This window comes from Lactuca serriola, chromosome 1, assembly GCF_051521515.1.
Source record: "Lactuca serriola cultivar US96UC23 chromosome 1, Lser_US96UC23_V15, whole genome shotgun sequence".
NCBI classification, from domain to species: Eukaryota; Viridiplantae; Streptophyta; class Magnoliopsida; order Asterales; family Asteraceae; genus Lactuca; species Lactuca serriola.
Window position 1 is genome coordinate 79,047,172 of NC_136408.1, and position 26,909 is coordinate 79,074,080.

At 38.8% G+C, this 26,909-nt stretch overlaps 1 long non-coding RNA gene across 1 annotated transcript; it reads right to left on the bottom strand.

Annotated features, from left to right (window-relative positions):
- Nucleotides 1-375: 375 nt before the first annotated feature.
- On the bottom strand, nucleotides 376-3,030 carry LOC145093256 (uncharacterized). Its single transcript, XR_013702800.1, has 2 exons — nucleotides 2,695-3,030; nucleotides 376-582 (listed from the first exon to the last, which is right to left on the bottom strand). It is a non-coding gene; the product is annotated as an uncharacterized LOC145093256 (long non-coding RNA).
- Between the last annotated feature and the right edge of the window lie 23,879 nt (nucleotides 3,031-26,909).

Here is a 26,909-nt window from a genome sequence, read left to right on the forward strand (position 1 = left end):
GCAATGGTTTTGCAGCCATTGTTTTGACACATTAATAGGACAATAATTATATTCATAAAAAATATCTCAAGTTCAGATACAAATGTTAAAATTACACAAAAATTATTGTAATATAGAGAGGATCGATTGGAGCCAAAAACTTTCGATATTTATTTGATGACTTGGACGCAGTGGTGAACCTTAGTGGGCCATTTGGGGTCCTAGGCCACTGCTTAATTTCCAGCACGTAGTGTAAATTTTTTTTCTATTAGATGCACTCGCTTGAAGTACGAGAGGCACTCCTACTAAAACAGTCTGCGTCCGCCACTGCTTGGACGATATATATATATATATATATATATATATATATATATATATACACACACACACTAGGTGTAAGACCCGTGTACTACACGGGTTTAATAGAAAATAAGTTTAATATAAAGTAATATTTTTACATAAATACTTGTCTTAAAACATGAATTACAACACAGATTCTTCTCAAACGTAAAAAATGATTACATACAAAAAAAAGTGATTTACATACCTGATGTAATTGTTGGTGTTGGGTGAGTTTAGAATTTCAACTTCATAATGGGCTTCCTGTAATGAGGGACTAAGTATATTGATCGGATTTACAAAGATTTGAATGATTGCAACAATAGGCGTGAATAATTTTATGGTGAGTTGAAATGTCATAAAAGAAATAATCTATTAATTAGAAAATGATATGAGATTATCAGTTAAAAATGATATAGAATGCAAATATTATGATATGCGTAATACCAGCAAAAGAAACGGCAACATATGAAATTTTCTTTAATACAAATTTTAATGGAAATAAAACATTAAGTAAATCAATTAATTACAAAAACACTACAAATGTCATACATGTGGATTTTTTTTATTCAAAAATTCAATAAAATTACATGTGGCATATTGAATAAGATGATAACAAATGACAAAAATATTCTTATTTATTAGAGTGCATATATATATATATATATATATATATATATATATATATATATATATATATATATATATATATATGAAACAACAAACTAATCTACTCCTAACTATTACCATCCATGTTTCCTACGAGACTTTAATCTATTACCTCTAAAACGAAAGAGTTATTTCTTACCGCTAGGCGAAAGGTCCTTTGGTAAATTGTATTAATTACTTTAATGAAAGATATATACCGTTAATTATAGCTACATATTCCAAATATATATACTAAAAAAAGTTAATTATATGTAAAAGAAGACTCCAAGGCTCGCATTTACAATACATAAAATCCATATCATTTTTAAACTTTATTTTGCACCAATATTTTGTGTGAGACGAATTGGTATTTAATTTTAGTGTCTGCTTTTGGTACCATATTGGTCATTTGTTTAAGCTTCTATAAGAGTTAACATATTTGGGTGAATTTCCAACATCTCTAAGGTATATATAAATTTCTAATCATTGTGTTGATCCCCTTAATTTTCTTATGAAATGATGTTAGATTTTTGAAATGAACTTTGACTTACGCGATGAAAGTTAATGCATGTTAGTAATTGATGATAAAATAATGATTTTAGCAATCAATAACTATATATAAACTAATATGCACATATTACCCAAATAATATATTTTATTGTCCGGTTGTTCTATGGCAATTTGAGGCTTGATACGACCAAAATTTAGTTTTCTTTCCAAGTTTTGTGTTCATCGCTTCATAAAAAATTTATGTATCCAAATGCAATATCCTTTATAAAAATGAAGGATCCATTTATCTACTCATCATCATTTTATGCTTTAATATAAATATCCACACTAGCTAGGTAAACAACTAATATAACGTACAATAAGATAAGAGTTTCATATTTGTTATGATTACAACAAAATGATATTGGCATGAAGTATTAATCATATACACAAAATGATAAAATGCACTAACAATAAAGATATCAGAGTGTGGCGTCATGTGATTACAACAACCTCAATTGATGAATAGCCACGCTCATGCTACCTTAAGAATTTCCAAGTTCATTTGCGAATTGGGACAAATGAAGGGCTATTTTGAATGATAAATATGTTATATATTGAATTTCTATAAGGTATAATACAGGACGAAACACATATACTTATGAAGGTACTATGTGACATAACAATGACTACAAGGGATTGGGATGTGGGGAATCGGTGATGAGTTAATTGGTTAAAAGTAAACATGTGAATGTCAGGATGTACTACATATGCTATTGGTGAAAGTAATACTGGTGATCAGGTAGTGAAACGTGGAACAAACACTAGATAATTGTGGGTGTTGGTAGTTTTACGGCAATGGTTTTGCAGCCATTGTTTTGACACATTAATAGGCCAATAATTTATATACATAAAAAAATATCTCAAGTTCAGATACAAATGTTAAAAGAGACAAAAACTATTGTCATATAGAGAGGATTGATTGGAGCCAAAAGCTTTCGATATTGATTTGATGAATCGGACAATATATATATATATATATATATATATATATATATATATATATATATATATATATATACTAGGTGTGATACCCGTATACTACACGAGTTTATTAGAAAATAAGTTTAAAATAAAGTAATACTTTTACATAAAGACTTGTCTTAAAACATGAATTACAACACAGATTCTTCTCAAACGTAAAAAATGATTACATACTAAAAAAAGTGATTTACATACCTGGTGTAGTTGTTGGTGTCGGGTGAGTTCAGAATTTCAACTTCATAATGGGCTTCCTGTAATTGTAATGAGGGACTAAGTATATTGATCGGATTTACAAAGCTTTGAATGATTGCAACAATGGGCGTGAATAATTTTATGGTGAGTTGAAATTCCATAAAAAAATAATCTATTAACTACGAAATGATATGAGATTATCAGTTAAAAATGGTATAGAATGCAAATATGATGATATGCGTAATACCAGCAAAAGAAACGGCAACATATGAAATTTTCTTTAATACAGATTTTAATGGAAATAAAACATTAAGTAAATCAATTAATTACAAAAACACTACAAATGTCATACATGTTGAATAAGAAGATAACAAATGGCAAAAATATTCTTATTTATTAGAGTATATATATATATATATATATATATATATATATATATATATATATATATATATATATATATATATATTTGAAACAACAAACTAATTTACTCCTAACTATTACCATCCATGTTTCCTACGAGACTTGAATCTATTACCTCTAAAACGAAAGAGTTATTTCTTACCTCTAGGCGAAAGGTCCTTTGGTAAAGTGTATTAATTACTTTAATGCCAGATATACACCATTAATTGTAGCTACATATTCCAAATATATGTACTAACAAATGTTAATTATATGTAAAAGAAGATTCCAAGGCTCACATTTTCAATACATAAATTCATATATGTTAATCTATAAAAGTACACATGCAACATAGTTCCGCATCTTGCAATTTTATCTTTTCAAAACTTTAGGCTATTTCTAGTACCTATACACGAGATATGAGATTTAACTAGTCAATAAGTTTTGAAAATGGAAAACAAGAATATTAGCAAAAGGATTAAGGGTTAATGAAGAAACTGAATCAAACAGAGCCCATGGAAAAAAACCATCCATTATACTTTTCATTGTGTTAACTCTCAGCTTGTATTGTGTGTTGCATGAGAGAGAGAGAGAGAGAGAGAGAGAGAGAGAGAGAGAGAGAGAGAGAGAGAGAGAGAGAGAGAGAGAGAGAGACGCTTAACTGCTAATCCGGTTGAGTGTTCACATTAAACATGTATCATGAAATTGATCATACTGATACAGTTTTGTAGACAAAAGATAATCATATGATTACATGAACCCAAAAATTGCATTAGCCTGCACTTGCCCTACACCTTTCTTCTCTTATTCCACTCACACCATATGATTATGTGATGGCGGTGGACTGGTGGACGGTGGTGGTGCTAATGGTGGTCAGTGGCGAAAATGAAGATGGAGGAGGAGAAAAGTAGAAAGGTGCAGGTGCAAATGCAGGTAAATGCAGCATCTTTGGTTTTAGATCTAGATCTTTCGCCATGTATGAAGAAGTATATATCTATGTTATGTAAACGGTTATCAATATTTATATACAAGCATCTTCATTTACATCCTCATGATACAGCTATCATTGATATTTTTATGGATTATACAATTGGACTTTAATGGATACTAATAATAGTGTATTAACTAATGTTAAAAAAATCTAGTTAGCTTATAAGAAACGTGATCGTCGACTTGGGTTGATCTAATTATAATACATTTAAAACCAATAAAGCGTGTTATCGACTTGGGTTGATCGAATAATTTATAATAATACAAAGAGCAAGTTATTTATGTATTGTTTTCATCCGATATTTAACTTTTTTTTTATAACATTTCATTAATGTGAAATTATATATATATATATATATATATATATATATATATATATATATATATATATATATATATATATATATATATATATATATATTAGTTTATAACCCGTAGGCACCACGGATTAGAAAGGTAAAAATAATTTTAATTAAATTATAATGTAATTATTGAACAATGATAAAAAAAAAATTAATAATTTAATAAATTAGGCAATAGATATTACAAATAAATTTTTTGTTGACGTGTATGATATGTGTAAAATGGAGGAGTGAATTAGTGGAAATTTAATTAATGAGGAAAAACCTTAGAATGACAAGTGACAAATAATTAATGTGAAGCTCTAATTGATTGACACGTGGCAAATGTGCTACTCTTTTATTAGGGAGATATATATATATATATATATATATATATATATATATATATATATATATATATATATAGGGTTAGGTTATTTTGTTTTCACCATCTATTGTATGCATGTATGATTGATTCTGAACTAATCATTTTAGTTATTTTAAGAAAGTAATTAATGCATATTATATATATATATATATATATATATATATATATATATATATATATATATATATATAATAGAGAGAGAGAGAGAGAGATTAGTTCAGGTGTTTAAAGTAATTATTGTGTTATGGACCAATCAAAATTTAATAGAAAAAACAATAATTAGAAAAATCAATAAGGATAACTAGGTAATTTGAGAAATAACTTCCGCAAATACTCTCTATAATTTTGCTAGTTACATTTGATTTTAACCTAATCCCCCTTTTATATACGACTGATCTGATCAATCGTTGTAGGATCAATTTTAACCTAATCCATCTTTATGTCATCTGCTTCGCTTCAAACGATTGCAATTGGTCATCATCTTCCCGGTGGTTCAAGGATTGTTGCTGACACCAAGCCTGTTGTTGCAGTGTTGGTTTCTGTAATGATTTTCAAAAATCCGGTGACGGGGATGGGATTTCCGGTTTCGAGGTGACGGTAATGGGAGTAGTTCTTTACAGCGAGGCAAGGTTGAAGAACGAAGGGGGGGGGGGAGCATTGAGGCTTCGGTGGTGGTTTTTCTACGGTTGATAGGAGGTGAGTGGATCAGACGGTGGTTCAGTGATGAAGAAGACTAGAGACGGTGGTAATGGTAGGAGGTTGTTGCTCTGACCGCTAACATGTAAGTGCTCCTCTATCTAAATGTAGATGGTTGCTCGGTTGGCCGACCATAGCACCTCCATCTCACAATTCGACATCAACCCAACTTCGTCCTCCTTCTTCTTCACCGCCGACCACTTCTACCTCCTTCCTATCACCATAGTTTGGGTTTTTTTTCTGGTGATTCTGGATTGTTTAGAGTTGCTAGGAATCTGGAAATTGATTTCCTTTATTGAATATTTGTCGATTTCGAGTTTTAGTTTACTGAAGATTGGGGGAAGGTCAGTTCTTTACACAGAATCTCGATGTATTTAAAATTAGTTTTTTTCTTGAGTTTAGTAATTGTCATGTTCTACTTCTAATGATTGTCATATGATCTCATCATATAACAGAGCAACTTTTAAACAAGCAAGTTTTAAGCCATTTGGTGGTTTGGTGATCAAAGGAGCTTATTAGAGTGCTTTGTGTTGTTTTTCTATTACAGACAGGTAGTGGCCATTTTTCGCCTGTTGGTGGTTATCATGATGGAAGAGACATGGAATTTGTTTTAGATGTTGCTCGCTTTAAGTATCCTCCTCATTGGGTCCCACTTAAAACACATTTTGTTCAAGTGTTGTGTTTGTGCCGAAGCCCGATGGTCTTGAAGAAGATGATGGTTGGGTGATCTCGTTTGTACATGATGAACATTTGAATATATCTTGGGTAAGTTTATATCAATATCTTATTACATGTATAGGTATTATTGTAAAGCAAAGTGGACTAATGTTTCTTGGATATCTATGGGACACAAATTGGCTTAATTTCACACGTTATCCTAGTAGATGCACAGAAGTTTACCAGTGAGCCAATTGCAATTATTACATTGCCATATCGAGTGCCTTATGGTTTTCATGGAGCTTTCATGCCGATAATCTCCTAAATATAGCCCATCAATTCTATTGGAATGTAATCACGAATTCCAATTCTGTTGGAATGGAATCACGAATTCCAATTTTGTTGGAATCACCGAAGTTGATGCTTGAAGAACGTACCACAAAATTGAAATGGACCACATTATTCTTTTAGAATGTATTAGTCGTTGTTAGATTTTGATGTTTTCTTTCCCGTTTTGAAAGTTTTCTTAGTTTTATTCTTTAACAATAAATGTAATTTTTAACAATTGTTACCCGTATTCTATAAAAAATAATGTATTTTTTGTTTTTATTCTTCAATTGATTGTTCAAGAATTTGTTATTCTACAAGAAGTTTTTAAAGTCATGATCAAGAAATAGGTTCAAGAATATTTTTATTATTTATGGTTCAAGAATATTTTTTTTAATATAACCATAAACATATTATGTCAGAATGTCCGAAGTAAAAGAATTATAATTCGTAAAATCGGATTTTTAAAATTAATAGAATCTATGATCTCTTAAAAAATGCAATTTTCCTTTATTAAATCTATATTAATCGACTAAAATACCCTTGCAATTAATTAAGATGATATTTTTCAATTATATTTAATTCAATAATATATATTAATCACTTTCTTAAAATAAATAAATTTGATTGGCTCACATTTATGCATACAACAACACAATAATTACTTTGAATAGAATAACTTAAGTTTATATATATATATATATATATATATATATATATATATATATATATATATATATATATACACACACACACACCTTAAAAAGCATTTCACATGCTTTGCTGAATTTTAAGAGGTACAACCCTTAAAGCATTGCAGCCAATAATTTTATGCATTTCAGAAAAATAAGATGTTATCCATCTATGTGAAAAGGTCTAGATAAGAGTTGAACGAGTCAAATTAAGCAAGTATTCCTGACCTCCAGCCAACATGTATGAATCTGTCAAAATTGAACCTAACAACCCCTCAATTCCAGTCGATTGAATAGGTCAAAACCAGTTGAATCTTATATAACATCTCTCTATACGAAAATATGCCAGCCACCACAACTCATGCTCTCCCTCTTTAAAACCCTAACCCTTCACAACCAAGTTCTCTGTCACTCCTTATCGTCATTTACGACCATGTATTCGATTTCAAGATAGGAAACCATGAGGTACCTCCCAAGTTGTTTTCATCACCACCATCATACACCCACTGTCACTCATTGTTGTCACTACCACCTTCCACAATAGATATCATCACTGATCTTCTCCGTCTTCTTTGTTTCCATTTAAAACCCTCACCACCGTCTGAAACTCTAACGCCACCCAAAAGCAACCACATCACCACCGTATTTCTTTAAAAACCGCTACCACCACCCAACCTTCATCTCTCTGTCTCTCTTAAAGGAAGCCTACAATACCACTATTTACAGCTACCGACCACCACCATTGTATTGTTGTTTCTTCAAACCCTTATATATATTGGATTTTCTCGACACCTCTTGCCTTTATTGAAGTTGTTTTGGATCCGATTCACTCCATAACAGATCCCACGATCAAAATATTTTTTTTGTTTTCTAGGGTTTTTCAAGATATTTGTTTGGGAACAGGAAAACAACTGCAGAAATATCCTATGTCTAATTTTCTCATGAGTATAATGTTCTGAACTAACCCAAGAAGCTAAGGAGGGGCAATTTGGTAATTTTAAAGCTATACTGGTAGAAATGGTACAGTTACAAAACATTATCTAAAAAGGTAATATAAAAATTAAGGTAATTGATGCTCTATTTTTTTGTGGAAATATACATTACGTTTTTTGGATGTTTGTATGTGATGTTTGTGATGGGTTTTGGTCATAAGAACATCGTATGTGCTCATACAAACCCTAATGCTTGGATCTAGGTTTCTCTATTGTACATGCAAGTTATCCAAGACTATAAACCCTAATTCTAGCATTCAAGTAATCATATTAACATGAGAATAGGTTTAAGATATTACCTTGATTTATGTAGCAATAACAATCCCAATTTCTCCTTGTATTGACTTTAGAAAGCTTAGAGTCACAAATGTCACTCCTCTAATGGTTCACAAACACCAAGAGCAAGAGGATGAAGAGGAGAGGTAAAGGAGGCTGCCCTGAAACGTGTGAAACCCTAGAAAGAAGCTTGTCCACGTTTTTGAGCCTTAAGGGTTCTATATATAGTGAGGCTATTAGGGTTATCTAACAAGGAAATCCTAATTTGGATGCTTAAGCCCTAAGAAACCCTTGGACTCCTTTCCTTAAAGGCCTTGGATGATTTCCAATGGGTTTCCCCATAGAATTCGTCCACTCCTTAATATAAGGCAATCCATAGCCCAAATTGCAATTATCTTATAATTACAATTCCAGTCCCTTAAGTTTAATTAATCTCTTTTAGTCACAAAACTAATTACCAATTAATTATTGACTAATATTAATTAAACAATATGATTTCTCCTTTAATATATTATTCTCATAATATATTAATAAATCATATTTAATCCTTTCTCTCCATAATTCATTCTATCAAGTTGCTTTGGTGAAGGCAACCCAAAAGGACCATGCACCATCGGGTCAAGTCCATACCAAAATAGTTATGGACTTAGACACTAATCCAACAGTCTCCCACTTGGATAAGTCTAATAACTATTATGCGCATGACTTCAGATCCTAATCTGCAATCGTAGCTTTCCAAAGCCGCTGTCAACTCTAATCCTATCAGATACGCGTGTCCTTTAGATAAGGGATCATATATTCCTCTATTCTAGATAGCGTAAGACATGATTTCAAATCATTCTCTTTGTACTATTTCTCGAATTCCGATTTATGACGACTAACTAATTGAACAAATCAAATTAGCCCTAGCCCGGCCGAGCATTTACGTTTGTTATCACTAAATCATCGAGGGGCCCAAAGATATCGCTTTTATCCTACTTTGGATAAAAGGAACGGATAAACTTTGATACAATGCTTGCTTGCACTTACTCACCAAATCACACACAACAATATGTTTTATAACACCAAGTTACTAGTGCGTTTACATATTATCAATGTGTAACCGATCTGCAAGATACAACTCACACATCTCGGTTTCAAGAATATAAGATGTTATCGTCTCACCAATCACTCGTGATACAATTTCATGGAGTGATCCAAGTGAGCGTGGGTTTAATCCAATGCTCAAATTCATATTCATAAGCACTCATGAACGTTGCAGCAAACATTTGCTTATGTCTAATACTCTTTTAGACAATCCACACACCAATTCACGACAGTCTTCATTCATACCTACTTCCAACATATGAACGACTATGGCCCGTTCGAATAATTTGACTGTTCAAAACCAATTAAATTATTCAGGAAGTCAAAACATGCAAAGTGAAACACAAGAATAATACTAATCCCATATGGCCTCAAACCTTTGAGTATAAATAAAACACCTTTTACTTATCACCATATCGATCACTCATTATTTGTTGTTTCGGGTAATCAACTTCTTACTTGAATTATTACACTTGTCCTGTAACGCCCAATTCCTGGTACGTATTTGTTTTGATTAAAGGTTCTTTTTGGAAGAGCTACTCAGCGAGTTGTAGCCCTAACTCGCCGAGTAGATGTCGAGATGGGTGCGGCCTTTAAGTGATCTACTCGGCGAGTCCACGCCTGGACTCGGCGAGTAGGCCAATCAGGAGGAGACCCGAATCCTTAGGTTTTGCACCCTATTTAAATATCCTTATAGCCCCATCTCAGCCTCTATCATCCTCAGAGCGTTCCTTGTCGAAACCCTAGCCTCCATTTGTAAGTTTGAGTGATTTGTTGCCTTGTGAAGGATTTTTAGGGCACATTGGAGCTTAGAAGGAGAAAAAAAGAGTTTGAAGAGTGCAAGAGAGGGAGTAGATCCTAAATCTACTTTGGGATAAGCTTCCATTCAGGTAGTAAAGTCTCTACCTTGATCTTTAGTTCATTAGATCCCATTTTGTCCCAAGTTGGTGGTTTTCAAGCCCTAAAACACCAAACTCCATGTGTTTGTGCTTAATAATCCGAAAGGACTTCAGATCTAGACTTTATGGACGTGTTAGAAGCATAAAGTTGTTGTGGTTGAAGTGATTGAGGACCCCCATGGAGTGCATGACCTCTTAAAGAGCTTGGAATTGCATTTTGAGCTTATAGGGCCATGCATGCACGTAAAGTTTGCAACTTTACGTGTTAAGCATGCCCTAGGATCATAGATCTGTGGTTTTGAAGAGTTGCATGTCTCAGATTTGGCTCATATGGGAAATGGGTCAAGGGACTCGGCGAGTCCCAAGGTGGAACTCGGCGAGTTCTATGAATATGGCCTTAGACTCGGCGAGTTGGATGAACAACTCGGCGAGTCCTATGAAGATTTCCTGGTACTCGACGAGTTGTTTTCAAACTCGGCGAGTTGTATGAACTGTTGATTGGGTTTAAGTGTCAAAAGTCCACCCCTTCGTGTTTGCACGTAGGATAGCAATCTAATGTGTTCCGATAGTCCCAGAAACCCCAGATCCTCATGAAGGATGTTCGGATAAGGATCTGGAAGTGAGTGGGAAGTCTGCTCGCATGGACTCGGCGAGCCGGATCGCGAGCCGGTCCCATCGGCCCGAGTAGCGAGTTAAGGACGATTCAGTGAGTGGGAAGAAGGGGCATGTAGATTGGAACCGTGTTAGTGGAGTAGGACTCGGCGAGTCGATGCCATGACTCGGCAAGTCCAGTGATATTCATCTAGGGATGGGTCTACGGCCACAATGCCGGCCCACCAGTAGGAGTTGTATGTAGATGATTGTCTCTGTGATATTCATCTAGGGATTACTATTACCTGTGTTATGTTTATGTGCTAGTATGATATGATGCTACGTGCTAGTGACAGTAGGGGGAGATAGCCCCCAAGATATCCGGTCAATAGGGCCGAAGGGGTAGCCATACCCAGCCATGCTAGATAGATTCTGATATTGTGATACATGTTATGTGGTAGTAGTAGAGGGGAGAAATAGTTCCCAGTATCCGGTCGAAAGGGCTGAAGGGGAGGCCAGCACCCAGATATGCTAGGCAGTATCCGGTCGAGAGGGCCGAAAGGGAGGCCAGCACCCAGGTATGCTAGGCAACATCTGGTCGAGAGGACCGAAGGGGTAGGTTGGGCACCCAGATATGCCTGACAATATACGTATGTTATGTGATTATATGGTATGTGGTACAATGAGGGAACTCACTAAGCTTCGTGCTTACAGTTTTCAGTTTTGGTTTCAGGTACCTCTTCAGCTAAGGGAAAGGAGCCGGCACGGTAGCAGCATATCACACACACTCTTGTTTTTCCGCACTATGGATTTTCTGGGATGGACTCTGAAATATTATTATGATATTACCGGTTTTCAGACACGGAGTATTATTATGAATGATTTGTAATGATGTTTTTACGTAGTAACCTAATTTAAAAATGAAATTTTTAGCCGGTATTTTTGGGATGTTACAAGTTGGTATCACAGCCCTGGTTTGAGGGATTCAGGCTCACCTTCGGGGGTGTCTGAACTCAAATCGAGGGAGTAAAAGATTTTCCAAAAAGAAATGTTTTCTAAGAATTAAGAAAAGGGTTTGAGAAAGAACGAAGTGTGTGATGTGCGCAACCGGCCGAGCTCAAGTAAGTGTTCCCCAAAGTACCCATACAAGCTTATGTTGTGTTTATCAGTTTCAGTAGAACAACATGCTAGAATAGGACTAAGGATCTAGTAGTGATGCCTTATGTGCCTGCTTTATGTGCTTCAGTGTATGAAAATTGCATGCTAGAATCGAGTAGACAGCAGTAGGATAGCCTGTTAGGTTATGCCTGATAGTATGAGTTTAGCTTTGTATGCTAGATCAATTTCTCTCTATGAGAGCAGATTTGCTTGAGATTGTTCCCTTAGTTCGAATGCTGCTTGCTTTGTGCTTTGTGGGACTCTGAGTGGTGGGAGTTAGCCATTAGGTGAATACGTCACGTCACATGTGATCAGGGTTGAATAATCTTAGAGTGCTGGATTTGGCCCTATTGCGCAGCTCTCGTTTGAGTCTAACCGTTGTAGGGACGAGTCTATTACTCGAAGGATTATCCAAGCCTCACCACATGTGACGGTATTCAGGTAATGGTTAATTGGCATTACTAGGAGGCCTTCAGCAGCTGAGGACCTGGTAAGGTGGAGCCTGAGATTTCCCTAGGGCAAGCCTAGGATGAGTATAGCGGTGATCAGCAGTAGTGGAAGGGATCTGGTGGAGTCGAGCCAGTCCTTGAAGAAGGTATGGATAGATGCGGAAGGTAGTATGGGCCCGTACAACTGAAAGCAGAGGATCCGTACCCGAACTGAGGAAGGCCAAGATAAGACCAGTGTAACAGCCCGGAATTCCAGATATTGATATAATTATGATTTTGGGGTGTTTTAAGAGGGGACTCGGCGAGTTGGAGCTCAGACTCGCCGAGTAGGGTCGCAGATCTGGTCGCGGGTTCGCGACTGGACTCGACGAGTCCGGATATGGACTCGGCGAGTCCACGCTGTTTAGCGAAACCCTAACCGTTCAGGTTTGGGACGTATATGAGGGACTTTATGGCCGTCATTGTTCACTCTAGCCTTCTGAGAGAAACCCTAAATTGATTGTGAGCGTCTGGAACAAGGTTGAAGGCCATTGTTGATTTTAGAAGAGTTATTGTGCAAGGAAGAGAAGGCTTGATTAAGGGAGCAACAAAGGAAGTCACGTTCTGAGGATTGGGGACACAGAGAGCACATTATTCAGGTAAGAATTCGAGTTATACTCTGCTATGTTGATGTGTATATGGATTTAGGGTTTATGGAACCCTTTTGTGGCTAGATTGAATGTTACCCTAGTCCCCCAAACGATTGTAACCCTGTATTAGGACCTTTGGAGGTCCAGAATGTCCCATGCCTGTGCATTTCGGAAATTGATGAAGGTTTTGGATTGGAATCCTTATGCCTTAGGTCAATATGTAAATTATAAGTCTTGGGGTGTACCATGAGCACCAAAATGAGGACCTTACGTGATGGACCAGTCTAGGAAGGCCAGGCCTATGAATGGTCGGAGCAGTTCTGCCATTAGAAAGCAGTTTGAGCGGTTGCATGGCATGGACTCGCCGAGTCCGATGAACAGACTCGGCGAGTAGCTTGAAGATTAACTGGGACTCGTCGAGTTGTTCTTCAGACTCGGCGAGTTGAGTCGGGGTGGCCCCGCGATTCTTCCAGGAGGAACTCGTCGAGTAAAAAGGGGATACTCGACGTGTAGAAAGGGAATCTTAAAGAATCGGTGAGTCAAGGGCGAGTGGACTCAGAGTCGTTGAACTCGGCGAGTCTTGGGGTGACTCGGCGAGTTAGGTCGCGGGTTAAGTGAAGTTCTGAGTATGGGGACTCGGCGAGTCATAGGGTTGACTCGGCGAGTAGGGTCAGTCAGGGGTTGACTTTGACCTTGTCTTTGACCAAGGATTGACCAGTGGTTCCAGGGGTATTTTGGTAATTGTTGTTTATTGTTTGAGTTCAGTGCATTGGTGACTGTCCAGAGGTGGAGATCGTATCAGTGATCGGAGCAGCTTGAGCTATCTGTTCAGTCGGCAGTTTCGAGGTGAGTTATCCTCACTATATCGCTAGGGTTTATGGCACCAAGGCCGACCCTTTTTATCGGATGGAAATCTGGGTAGTTGTCATTGTTATGATATAGGCCGGAAGGCATTACATGTTATGGGCCGGAAGGCTTTGCTATGTGGACCGGAAGGTCATGGCCTGGAAAGGCGTATGTATGCATTTAGTATGTTGACTGATTCATAGGGTAATGTTATGATAGTGACCGGCTAGACCGGTATCTTGTTAGAGTAATGCTATGATATGTAATCTGTTGATCGATTGTTGTCTATGAACTGCTATATGATTATTCGTTATGTTGTATATGCATTTTATGCTTATGGGCCGGAAGGCAATATATGTTATGGGCCGGAAGGCAATATGTTATGGGCCGGAAGGCAATATGTTATGGGCCGGAAGGCGATTATATTGTGTGATGGACCGGAAGGTCGGCGTGGGTAGGACCGGAAGGTTTACCCAGCAGGGACGGAAGTCCCCTGAGACACATGGACCGGAAGGTCAGGGCCTGGAAAGGCGTATATGTGGTTGGTATTCTGGGGGTATCTCACTAAGCTTTCGGGCTTACAGTTGTGGTTTTATGTTTCAGGTTCTCAAGAGTCTGTGGCAAGGCAAAGGCGTGATCGTACCGTTCCTCGCGTTGGTGTTTTATGATATGAACCTGGGAAATTACTCTGTTTAATAATGTATTGAAAACCTTTTTGTAACAACGTTAATAAAATGGGTGATTTTGAAAAGTTTTAATTGTTTTGAAATTTTGGATGTTACAACCAGGGAACTTGTAAGTAGTTGTGATCCCTCCAAAAGTATCAGTATCACTAATGATTGTTATTACGTATTGCAGAATGGTGGTACTACGATCGAGGCCGATAGATGGCGGTACAGGAGAGGGGTCAGGTTCGGGATCAGGTTTCGAGCCAGTGGATGAGGGACTACGCGAGTTCATCGCGCCAGAGATCACCAGGGGTATCCTTGAGTCGACCCCCATTATCTCCCGGTCGATCAAGGAGGGGATCATCGAGTTGATGGAAGATTGCCTTCGGGCATTCAGGAGCGACATGGCATCTGGCTAGTCGGGATCTCGTACACTGTCCTTTAAGGACTTTCAGGGCAGTGGTTCGTCGGATTTTCATGGGGACGCTGCAGGAAATGCGGCAAGACGCACGAGGGGGCGTGCAGGTTGGGATCATCAGGCTGCTCTAAGTGCGGCAAGTCTGCGCACTATAGCAGGGATTGTACTGCTCTGGCAGCAGTTATTCAGACGTTTGAGTTGCTGTGTTTCCACTGCAACCAGAAGGGCCACAAGAAGGCCAATTTCCCCCAGTTGGCAGTTACAGCGCCAGTGAAGGCGCCAACTCCAACGACCCTGCAGATCACAGATGGCCGGCAGGGCAAGGCAGAGGCTCCAGTGGTGAGGAGCCGGGCATTTCAGCTGACCGCCGAGGAGGCACGTGCAGCACCTGATGTGGTGACGGGTATGATTCTTTCCCTCTCATTTATTTATATGATGTTATGATATTGATATGTGCTCGGTATATGTATATATATGTGCTAGGATTGTTCCATGTGAACGGTATCCCAGTTCAGGTGTTATTCGACTCGGGTGCTACCCGATCGTTTGTTTCCCTTGCGCTTAGCAAGAAGTTCACTGAGTCTTCGGGAATGTTGGATTGCCGTTTGGAGGTGGAGATTGCCGACGATCGATCAGTCCGAGCGTCATCAGTGTTCAGAGATTGTGTTCTGAGGTTATTCGAGGAGCGCTATTTGGTGGATATGGTTCCCATTCCGTTGTGTGGGAACAAAGTGATTATAGGCATGGATTGGTTGAGCCCTAATGGGGCGGTGATAGATTGCACGCAGCAGCTAGTGCGAGTCAGGACCCCAGGTGGGGGAGAGTTAGTGATCCATGGAGAGAGGCCGCAGTGTGGACCTGCAGTATGTTCAGCAGCGAGGGCTAGACGCTACCTTCATCAGGGATGCACAAGATATGTCGCGTACGTGATGGATACCCGGGAGGCGGGTAAGGCGACAGTGAGCGAGGTTCCGGTGGTGCGAAATTTCGCAGATGTTTTTCCAGAGGAGCTTCCTGGGATACCTCCGGAGCGACAGGTGGAGTTCAGGATTGACCTCGTTCCTGGTGCGGCTCCGATAACCAAGGCACCGTATCGGTTGGCTCCTCCTGAGATGCAGGAGCTATCTACGCAGTTGCAGGAGCTGCTAGACAAGGGATTCATTAGACCGAGCAGTTCACACTGGGGAGCCCCGATTCTGTTTGTGAAGAAGAAGGGCGGGTCGCATCGGATGTGTATAGATTATTGGGAGCTGAACAAGGTAACGGTGAAGAACCGTTACCCACTCCTGAGAATTGATGACCTCTTTGACCAGCTTCAAGGAGCATCTTGGTTCTCCAAGATTGACTTGCGCTCGGGTTATCATCAGATGAGGGTCAGAGAGGAGGATGCGCAGAAGACCGCGTTTCGGGCACGCTATGGCCATTATGATTTCGTGGTGATGCCGTTTGGGCTCACCAATGCTCCTGCCGCGTTCATGGACCTCATGAACCGCGTATGCAGACCGATACTGGATCGGTCTGTGATAGTTTTCATCGATGACATATTGGTTTATTCCAAGACACAGGAAGAGCAAGAGGAGCATCTGAGAGAGGTTTTGGAGACCCTAAGGAGGGAGAGCTTGTATGCCAAGTTCTCCAAGTGTGAGTTTTGGTTGCGCGAGGTGCAATTTCTCGGACACCTTGTCAACCAGAACGGGATTCTGGTCGACCCGGCCAAGGTCGAGGCCGTGATGAGATGGGAGGTTCCAAAGTCTTCATCCGAGATTTGGAGCTTCCTGGGATTAGCAGGCTATTATCGGAGATTCATTCAGGATTTCTACAAGATAGTCGTACCCCTGACACGGCTGACGAAAAAGGCCGTAGTCTTTCGGTGGGGACCTGAGCAACAGGCTGCCTTTGAGACGCTGAGACAGAGATTGTGTGAGGCGCCAATCTTAGCCCTGCCAGAGGGCGTAGAGGATTTTGTGGTTTACTGTGACGCGTCTATTTCAGGGTTGGGCGCGGTACTGATGCAGAGGGGGCATGTCATTGCCTACGCTTCGAGGCAGCTCAAGCCTCATGAGGCGAACTACCCGACGCATGATTTGGAGTTGGGGCAGTTGTTTTTGCCCTCAAGATTTGGCGACATTACCTCTATGGAGTCCGGTGTACCATATACACTGACCATAAGAGTTTGAGGTACCTTATGGATCAGCCGAATCTGAACATGAGGCAGCGTCGATGGTTAGACGTGGTGAAGGATTATGATTGCAAGATCCTTTACCATCCGGGGAAGGCCAATGTGGTGGCCGACGCGCTTAGCCGCAAGGCAGCGCCACAAGGGGATATCTGTCTGAGGATGACAGTGGTAACTCCACTGTTAGAGCAGATTCGGGAGGCTCAACAAGAGGCTAGTAAGGAGGAACATCGGAAGAGCGAGCGTGTAGTGGGTCAGGTTTCCTCCTTTGATTATGATAGTCGAGGACTATTGACATTACACCGTAGGGTGTGGGTGCCGTATCACGGGGGCGTGCGCCAGATCTTGATGGAGGAGGCGCACAAATCCCGATTCTCTATTCATCTAGGGGCGACGAAGATGTATAGGGATCTCCGTCTAGATTATTGGTGGCCCTGCATGAAGCGGGATGTGGCTTGGTACGTTGAGCGGTGCTTGACCTGCAGGAAGGTCAAGGTCGAACATCAGAAACCGCATGGCAAGATGCATCTGTTGGACATCCCGTTGTGGAAATGGGAAGATATCACGATGGATTTTATCACAAAGCTTCCCAAGACTGCGCGTGGAGTAGATTCAATTTGGGTCATCGTGGATCGATTGACCAAGAGCGCCCATTTTATTCCGATTCAGGAAAGCATATCGGCCAAGAAATTGGCCGACATCTATATCAGGGAAATCGTGGCGCGGCACGGGGTGCCAGTATCGGTTATCTTGGACAGGGATGTGCGTTTTACTTCCAGGTTTTGGAAGAGATTTCATGACGAGCTAGGCACTCGTTTGCATTTTAGCACCACTTTTCACCCGCAGACAGATGGTCAGAGCGAGCGGACCATCCAGACTCTGGAGGATATGTTGCGAGCGTGCGTGCTAGACCTCGGTGGCAGTTGGGATACCTATCTTCCCTTGGCTGAGTTTTCGTACAAAAACAGATTCCATGCGAGTATTGACCGCCCTCCTTTCGAGATGCTCTACGGGAGAAAGTGCAGGACCCCGATTTGTTGGGGCGAGGTCGTTCAGCGCGTCATCGGGAGCACCGAAGTGGTGCTCAAGACGACAGAGTTGATCCAGCAGGTTCGTAGCAGGCTGCAGACTGCGCAGAGTTGGCAGAAGAGTTACGCCGACAGAAGGTGTTCAGACTTGGAGTTTCATGTGGGTGACATGGTCCTCCTGAAGGTATGACCCTGGAAGGGTGTCATTAGGTTCCGGAAGAGGGGCAAGTTGGGCCCCAGGTTCATTGGTCCTTTTAGGGTTTTGGCTCGGGTGGGTCGAGCCGCCTATAGGTTGGATCTTCCAGCAGAGCTTAGCCAGATCCACAACACTTTTCATGTTTCTCAGTTGAGAAAGTGTTTCGTGGACAAGTTGGCAGTTGTACCCTTGGAGGATATTCAAGTTGATAGCAACCTGAATTATATCGAGAGACCAGTTGCGATCTTAGATCGAAAGACGAGGACCTTGAGGAACAAGGTGGTTCAGTTGGTGAAGGTGCAGTGGCAGCACCGGAGGGGTTCAGAGTGGACATGGGAGGCGGAGGAGGAGATGAGGGAGCACTACCCAGAGTTGTTTCTGGAGTCAGCAGACTTCGAGGACGAAGTCTAAGATAAGTGGGGGAGATTTGTAACGCCCAGTTCCTGGTACGTATTTGTTTTGATTAAAGGTTCTTTTTGGAAGAGCTACTCAGCGAGTTGTAGCCCTAACTCGTCGAGTAGATGTCGAGATGGGTGCGGGCTTTAAGTGATCTACTCGGCGAGTCCACGCCTGGACTCGGCGAGTAGGCCAATCAGGAGGAGACCTGAATCCTTAGGGTTTGCACCCTATTTAAATGTCCTTATAGCCCCATCTCAGCCTCTATAATCCTCAGAGCGTTCCTTGTCGAAACCCTAGCCTCCATTTGTAAGTTTGAGTGATTTGTTGCCTTGTGAAGGATTTTTGGGGCACATTGGAGCTTAGAAGGAGAAAAAAAGAGTTTGAAGAGTGCAAGAGAGGGAGTAGATCCGAAATCTACTTTGGGAGAAGCTTCCATTCAGGTAGTATAGTCTCTACCTTGATCTTTAGTTCATTAGATCCCATTTTGTCCCAAGTTGGTGGTTTTCAAGCCCTAAAACACCAAACTCCATGTGTTTGTGCTTAATAATCCGAAAGGACTTCAGATCTAGACTTTATGGACGTGTTAGAAGCATAAAGTTGTTGTGGTTGAAGTGATTGAGGACCCCCATGGAGTGCATGACCTCTTAAAGAGCTTGGAATTGCATTTTGAGCTTATAGCGCCATGCATGCACGTAAAGTTTGCAACTTTACATGTTAAGCATGCCCTAGGATCATAGATCTGTGGTTTTGAAGAGTTGCATGTCTCAGATTTGGCTCATATGGGAAATGGGTCAAGGGACTCGGCGAGTCCCAAGGTGGAACTCGGCGAGTTCTATGAATATGGCCTTAGACTCGGCGAGTTGGATGAACAACTCGGCGAGTCCTATGAAGATTGCCTGGTACTCGACGAGTTGTTTTCAAACTCGGCGAGTTGTATGAACTGTTGATTGGGTTTAAGTGTCAAAAGTCCACCCCTTCATGTTTGCACGTAGGATAGCAATCTAATGTGTTCCGATAGTCCCAGAAACCCCAGATCCTCATGAAGGATGTTCGGATAAGGATCTGGAAGTGAGTGGGAAGTCTGCTCGCATGGACTCAGCGAGTCGGATCGCGAGCCGATCCCATCGGCCCGAGTAGCGAGTTAAGGACGATTCAGTGAGTGGGAAGAAGGGGCATGTAGATTGGAACCGTGTTAGTGGAGTAGGACTCGGCGAGTCGGTGCCATGACTCGGCGAGTCTAGTGATATTCATCTAGGGATGGGTCTACGGCCACAATGCCGGCCCACCAGTAGGAGTTGTATGTAGATGGTTGTCTCTGTGATATTCATCTAGGGATTACTACTACATGTGTTATGTTTATGTGCGAGTATGATATGATGCTACGTGCTAGTGACAGTATGGAGGAGATAGCCCCCAAGATATCCGGTCAATAGGGCCGAAGGGGTAGCCATACCCAGCCATGCTAGATAGATTCTGATATTGTGATACATTTTATGTGGTAGTAGTAGAGGGGAGAAATAGTTCCCAGTATCCGGTCGAAAGGGCCGAAGGGGAGGCCAGCACCCATATATGCTAGGCAGTATCCGGTCGAGAGGGCCGAAAGGGAGGCCAGCACCCAGGTATGCTAGGCAACATCCGATCGAGAGGACCGAAGGGGTAACTCACTAAGCTTCGTGCTTACAGTTTTCAGTTTTGGTTTCAGGTACCTCTTCAGCTAAGGGAAAGGAGTCGGCGCGGTAGCAGCATATCACACACACTCTTGTTCTTCCGCACTATGGATTTTCTGGGATGTACTCTGAAATATTATTATGATATTACCGGTTTTCAGACACGGAGTATTATTATGAATGATTTGTAATGATGTTTTTACGTAGTAACCTAATTTAAAAATGAAATTTTTAGCCGGTATTTTTGGGATGTTACATGTCCCATGCTCCTAGCATGCACACAATGTTTATCTATGGTTCTTACTTTGTGAAATAGATCAAATTAAACACATTTCCAATCATTCTCATTTCACAACTCCAAATCCTTTTCCATAAGTTTAAGAATATCAAATTCTTGCCACTTATAGAATATGCAAGATTCTAACATTTTATGCAATGATCCTTTTGTAATATCACTGCACCAAAGTCACAAAGACTATTGCCAATGAAATTACAAAGTCCTCTATCGGAGATTGTTACAAGCCAATTCCATAGACGTGATGTCTCTCACTCAAAGTTCATTCTTTGAACATCCTTTTGCATAAAAGTTTCTAATCTAGTCATAGATTTTCAATATTCAATTCCCAATATGGACACGTTTCCATATTTTCCATATGACAACTCATTCTTAATAGAATCTTATCTATTCATAATAATGTTGATATGGTCCATCCAATATGGAAACATTTCCATATTTTCCAATACAATACTTCCAACTACTCACAAGCGACCAATCCTCGGCGAACTTTGGATTGTCCTTTGATAGTTGTTTAATTATCTTAGTCAAAACCGATTCTTGTCCTTTTTCCCTCTAAATGCGCTAGACATTTGGAAAATTTTAGAATGGTCAAATATTATAGCCTATGCAATCGATCCTATACCCGAAGCGTATGGGACACAATGCATAATGTCTAACATAAAGATTTGATACTTCATCAATCTTCTGCCATTATATTTTATTTGCTATGTTCTCAAAATTCGAATTGTGAAGAGGAATGTCGTAATCATAATCGAAATTTTGAGAACACACTATGTACCTTTGACTAAATTTATTAACATTTCTCAACCCTAAGCCTTTAGATTTGAAATGAAGCATAATGTTCTCTCCTTAATTATAGCAAACAAGTTTACAACTCTTGCGACTTTGCAAAGTATAACTCTTGTTTTTTATAATTAATATTGCTAACTTGAAATACTTGCCATAATAATCATACAATCATAACTTTTATGCTCCCACTATCATGATGATTATTATAAACATAACACTTATGCTCCCACTAGCTTTGACATGTATTCAGAAACCAACTTAACTTCCAGAAAACAATACTTATTGAATTTCATAAGTTCATGTTTCTAATACTTAGTGCTTTGATAATCCTTTATCAAGGCTTCTTAAACTCATACACCTTTGCCTTAGATAGTTTATATGCATGTCTTAAACAATTCAGACAAATTGTCAAATCTCACAATTCAAATCATGGAAAGGGATACCGTAACCATAATCAAATTCGAGAACACAATTTCAAAATCACTACCTTTTTAAAATCTTTCTTAGTAAAAGCATTTCCTCACAGTCATTTTCATGAAGGAGGGAATCTTATGACACTTAGATTTTAATGGTGTATGTGTTCCTATCCATGTGAATTTGTCAAAACCAAGGTTTACGACAAATTCAAACTCATATGGATCGAACTTTCTTAATCTTGATTTCTTGCCTTATGGTAGCACACCTTTTCTTATCAATGTACTTTCCATTGATCAAGTTCCTTGCCTTTTATGCATTCAAATGAGAACTCATAGGACTCACATGCATAATTATCTCGATTGGATTGGCACAGAAACAAAATAATGTCAACACGATAGGTTGTAAACCTCAACTCGTGTGCTAGTGATGATCGATAAGGTTTATTTGATTTGTTCATGAAACCTTTCAAGACCATTAAGACTCCCACGTACTCCTTGACATATAAGATTCTCTTGTCAATAACCAGTTCTTGACAAACAAATATTCAAGAGTTAGCGTAGTTTTTATCAAAACATTTCATCAATTGGTCCTAGTTGGTCTTTGTCTTATCCATCACAACTTTCCACATTTGATGAATGTTATAAACCTTCTTAATACTTTTCACTCAATTTCACAATCTTGACTTTAAGACTTGTTATGGAACGAAGTATGATTGACTTCTTGATTTAACCATTTCTTCAATTCTTGATTCCTCTTCTTAAACATACAATTGTACTAAGACTCACTTAGAGGATCAATTGAGATATGGTTCTTAATCATTAAGACCTATAAAGCATAAAAGCTACTCTCCCTTCTTCTTAGAATGGAGAAACTTTTATCTTTCTGCCTACTTGATTCTTCTTATTCGTTCCGGTATTGATTTAAACTTTTTCAATCAATTCAGAATTAAACTTAATCTTATAAGTATAATCATATTTACTAAACCTTTAGTAAATCACGACGAATATCTTGTTACTCTTATGGTGGACTTGATCAACACGCAACTTTTTGTACTCGATCTCCTAGTCCTTCACTTGACACTTTTTCAATGAATTAGTCTAATTTCCAAATATGAAATTTCTCATTCATCGTGCAATCAAGTTGCATGATTCCAAGTTTCTGTCCAATTGAACCTTGGGCGATGAGAAACTCTCCCTATTTGGTAAATTCTCGACATTTCCATAAACAACATAATTAAGAATCAAATCCATTATTGCTAACAATAGAAACATTCTAACATCGATTTTTCATACACACCATTGCAAGGATAAATAAATAATATAAAATCAAAATTATTTTATTGCGGAAAAATTTGTCCTTACAATGAAATTCATTAAAAAACTATGCTAATACATCTTTCTTAGCAATCTTATTCTAACTCTAAGTAGTAGCTCAAGAATCTAATCTTCAAGTAATGCGATCGAAATCCATTCCTTCACGGTTAGATTTTGCTCACTTCTTCCCTTAAGCTTCCTTTCTTTTCTTCGATCCTACAAAATATCAATTGTAATCTTATCACATTATGTATTAAGAATCTAGAATAGAAGCTTAAAAGAGTTAGTCAATGGATTTTACCTAAAGTAGAGCCATACGTTTTGACTTTCCCATCTCTTAGATCTCTTAGGTAAATAGGGCAGCTTCGTCTCCAATGCCCCTTCTCTTGGCAATAAAAGCAAATTGACTCTTTTGGAACAGGACATGGAACTACTTCAGACATTGCCTTTCTCTTATGATCAAACTTTTCGATCATAGCATGTCTTTCGTTTCCATTGTCTATATCCATAGAGGTCTTGAAGGCAGATTCACCAATCAACTTTGCTTTTCTGTTGCGCCAAACCATTGCTGATTCAGCGGCAATAAGCATATAGGTGAGATCTATAATGGTCACATCGCAGTTCATCATATAGTACTCTCTTACGAACTCACTATATGAGTTAGGAAGTGACTGAAGAACCCAGTCAACGGCCATCTCCTCACAGACAATGGATCCCAACATTCTTAACCTATCAATGTGTGACTTCATCCCTAGGACGTGTGCACACACCGACTTTCCTTCTTTATGTTTACTTGCGAAAAGGGCTTGAGTGAGCTTGAACTTTTCAAGTCTTCGAACTTGTGGGTTAGGGAGAATAATTGGAGGATGTGGAGGAAGTGAAGCATGATCTCTTGTTCCTCGATCGAATCGTGGAATATCATCTTCATGCGGAATGCTTGTTCCACGGGATTTGGGAAGACCATAGTTGTCGTACTTTGACATCTACAAAACGGGAGAAAATGAATTCAAGTTAGTTGATTGATTGAGTCCTTAGTAAATCACCCAAATGTGATACTAAGGCTAGGACCCAACACAATATGCTACAACCTAGAAAAGGGATGTCGTAATCTAGTTGCAGAATATTGGAAGGTAAGTGAATGACGATTCACTAATTTCCACCATGAAAAACGAAAAAGAAATTTAAGTTTTAAATCTATGAAAACTCCTAGATCCTTTGAGATTCATTGGACATTTCAATGGCATGTTGAAATCTCGATATGCCCCTCTTGTTTGTGACTGGGATGACGAGGATCACAAAGCGGGTGTGAATAACCATGCAAACTTACATGGTGCCCTCACATGTTACAGTCACCTATTCGATGTGCCGGTTAACCACACACGCTCCACCGAACTATGACAAACATTGAGTCACCCTTTGCTACCTTTGCTTAGAACCATTTAGTGTGCCGGTTACCCATACACGCTCCACTAACGTCTTCTTAAGGGCACAAAGTGTAATTTCATGGAATTGCATCAATTCACTTTTGCCTAAGTAACTAAGATTGGGAATTTGTAAAACATTTAGTTACTTTTGTACTTCATTATACTTATAATGGAAGGTTTTGTCCTATCCTACCCGTTCGGCTAACGACCCTCCACTAGTCAAGAGTGTGGTGGGTAAGAGTGGATACCCATTCAATCGCCATTTTACAGGCAATTTCCTTAAACACCCCTTGTAGATCAGCTTCGTGAATGAGGCCTACTAACGGTAAGACTGACTTTTACTCATACATATATATAATGTTAGACTTTTAATGCTATATATAGTATAGGGTGTATTTTACACTTTTAAAATACTAGGAGGTCAAATTTAACAATTATACTTTTAATTCAATTAAATTGTAAACCTAAACTTTTATAGATTTATTAAACCTCTTTTAATTATACACCTTAGTTAATTAATAAAACCATAAGGGTGTGATTTGAACTTTTCAATACTAGGGTCTTAGAATTTAACATTCCTAATTAAACTTTTAATCAACTTTTAAATTCCAAAACTTGAGGGAAAGTTTTGAAACATTTCAAAACATTAGGGTTTAGAATTTAAATTTACATCAAATTAAACTTTTAATCAAGATTCAAATTCCAAAACTTGAGGGCAAGTTTTGAAACCTTTTCAAAACATTTGGGTTTCAACTATTTAAATTTCAAAACAAAATTTTTAAGTTCAAATTTAAACTATAAAACCTAAAGGGGAAAATTTGAAACTTTTCATAACACAATGATCAAATAACAAATAATATAAAGTAAACAATTAATTTTGTCATTATCTATATTTGACCTAATTTTTAATTTCTTGCAAAATAAGTTACCCAATTAATACAAATAATCAACTTTAATCATATAAGGAAGTTATTATCTAATCAATTGGTAATTATCTTTTGTTTAATCAAGGATATACTAAAAAATATGAATAAAATCGGATTTTAATGATCTAAAACAGATAAGGCAAGTATCCATGAGAAAAACAGCAAGAAATCCCGAAATCCACTCTTTCTGACGCTTGAACTCGCCGAGTACCCATATGGACTAGCCGAGTAGGGGCCTACTCGCCGAGTCCACAATGGGACTCGCCGAGTTCATCAGGCAGTTTCACAAAAATCGAATTTTTTCAACTTGAACAAACATACAAGGCATCAATACAATAGAAACCAACCTAGGCTCTGATACCACTGATGGGTTTTGGTCATAAGAACGTCATATGTGCTCATACAAACCCTAATGCTTGGATCTAGGTTTCTCTATTGTACATGCAAGTTATCCAAGACTATAAACCCTAATTCTAGCATTCAAGTAATCATATTAACATGAGAATAGGTTTAAGATATTACCTTGATTTATGTAGCAATAACAATCCCAATTTCTCCTTGTATTGACTTTAGAAAGCTTAGAGTCACAAATGTCACTCCTCTAATGGTTCACAAACACCAAGAGCAAGAGGATGAAGATGAGAGGTAAAGGAGGCTGCCCTGAAACGTGTGAAACCCTAGAAAGAAGCTTGTCCACGTTTTTGAGCCTTAAGGGTTCTATATATAGTGAGGCTATTAGGGTTATCTAACAAGGAAATCCTAATTTGGATGCTTAAGCCCTAAGCAACCCATGGACTCCTTTCCTTAAAGGCCTTGGATGATTTCCAATGGGTTTCCCCATAGAATTCGTCCACTCCTTAATATAAGGCAATCCATAGCCCAAATTGCAATTATCTTATAATTACAATTCCAGTCCCTTAAGTTTAATTAATCTCTTTTAGTCACAAAACTAATTACCAATTAATTATTGACTAATATTAATTAAACAATATGATTTCTCCTTTAATATATTATTCTCATAATATATTAATAAATCATATTTAATCCTTTCTCTCCATAATTCATCCTATCAAGTTGCTT